The sequence below is a fragment of the Brassica napus genome, chromosome C4 (assembly GCF_020379485.1).
Source record: "Brassica napus cultivar Da-Ae chromosome C4, Da-Ae, whole genome shotgun sequence".
NCBI lineage: Eukaryota > Viridiplantae > Streptophyta > Magnoliopsida > Brassicales > Brassicaceae > Brassica > Brassica napus.
The window spans coordinates 41,236,933-41,238,684 of NC_063447.1; the positions used below are offsets into that span (position 1 = coordinate 41,236,933).

The 1,752-nt window shown below is 37.2% G+C and overlaps 1 long non-coding RNA gene across 1 annotated transcript; it reads right to left on the bottom strand.

The window, feature by feature from the left end:
- Nucleotides 1-263: 263 nt before the first annotated feature.
- Nucleotides 264-1,452, bottom strand: LOC106394422. The gene is made up of 3 exons (XR_001278855.3): nt 1,212-1,452; nt 801-898; nt 264-614 (listed from the first exon to the last, which is right to left on the bottom strand). It is a non-coding gene; the product is annotated as an uncharacterized LOC106394422 (long non-coding RNA).
- Nucleotides 1,453-1,752: the final 300 nt, after the last annotated feature.

The window sequence follows — 1,752 nt, forward strand, 5'->3', positions numbered from 1 at the left end:
GCGTCTACTGATTCTTTACCTTGCAAAGTACAAGAGGTTTATTCTTGATGATTAACGATTTGACGGGCTCCGTCTATTCAATTGAAGGGTGTTAGAGCATATTAACCCAAAGATCCATTTTGGGTCTCTTATTATTTTTTAAATAGTAAATATGAGTTAAGAGATTTAATTAAGAGAAACCAATATTTAGAGGTTCCAATGCTAGTCTCTTAATTTAGGCTTCTCAGAAAAAACACGAAAAAGAAGAACATGAGAAGGAGAAGGAGTAACAAAGGCTTCTTGTGAATAAACTTTCATTACAATATAATATTATAAAGACAATGACACAAGAAAAGTTGTACACAGAGAAGCCTAAGCAATGCAATAAAAGAGAGAGATGTACTCACCCTTCCACTAAGTATAGCCTTGTATGTTGGTTCTTTTGGTATATCTTCACAGCCTTGGTTCCTTTATCGTTCAAGAATCTTGAGGCATCATCAACACGCTTCCTCAGCAGCAAACTGTTTACCAATGCCGGGACACTAAAGCTTGACGACGTTTCCGTTCTCATCTTTAACAACTCTATAAGAAACCTGCTTAGACAGTTAGACTCTTCAGCTACTTCGTTCATCCTCCTACCAATAAATGAGACCAGTCAAACGTTCTGCTCATAATCAATAAAACAACTTCCATGAAAACAACTTCAACAAAAAGGCTGAGAGAGCTTGAGTTGTTCACCAATGAATCAACAAATTCAAACTCACAAGATTACATGTGACCACTGAATGAAACAATTAAGTGGTCGTAATATAATTGCTCACTTAGTTTTTTCTCAGCTTCTTTGGTCCAAGCTTCTCCTTCTCTGCTACCAACTCGTCTTTTCCCTTAACTTCACGGGTTTTCTCATCGATTTGGGTTTCTTCACAGCAATAAGAGAAACACAAACACATAAATAAATCTCATTTAACCAAGAATACTCTTTAACCAATGTCTTGCATTCAGAAACCAAACAATGCCATAAAACCATAGCAAGCAATTCAACATTGGGGAGAAAACAATACGATGCACATCTGAAACCAATCCAAAAAAAAGCTACCAATTTTAAGTCAACGCTCCACGAACAAAAAATTACATCAAACAAGCTGAAACAGTATATATATCAGCGTCCAGTCATCAAAATCAAAACTTGCAATGATTCTATTGGAGGAAAGAATGCAACTCATTTAACTAACCTAAAGCTCGGATCTTGGCGTTAAACTGATCCAGCTGGATCTTAGAAGAGCCGTCGGATCCGGCGGCGTCAACAATCTCCGGCTCATCACCGGTGTCCGAGAAGACAGAGGTGAATTGGAGAGAGGAGAGGAGATCAAAGGATTGGAGAGAGAGAAGAGGAGATCCAAGGATAAGAGACGCCTCTAGACGCCTCTTCTTAGGCTTAATTAAGCGACGTCTCTTGCATTATTAAGTATTTTTCTTTTCTTTTTTTTAAAAAAAACGTAATAGACGGGGCTTAGCACCCGCGATAAAGATGCTCTTAGGATATGATTAACCCCGGTCTTTTAGCCGGGGTTCTTAATTCATGATTTGACATTTTTTTGTTTTTTGTTTTTTCTTTTACATTTTTCGGCTAATAGACGGCTCTTATATCTCTTATTTAAGAGACGGTTCTTAGCTTTTCTTAGTTAAAATCTAAGAAAAGTTAAGAACCGTCTCTTATCCGAAACTAAAAACTCTAGTTAAGAGACTGAGGCTAATTATGGTCTTAGAATTCCA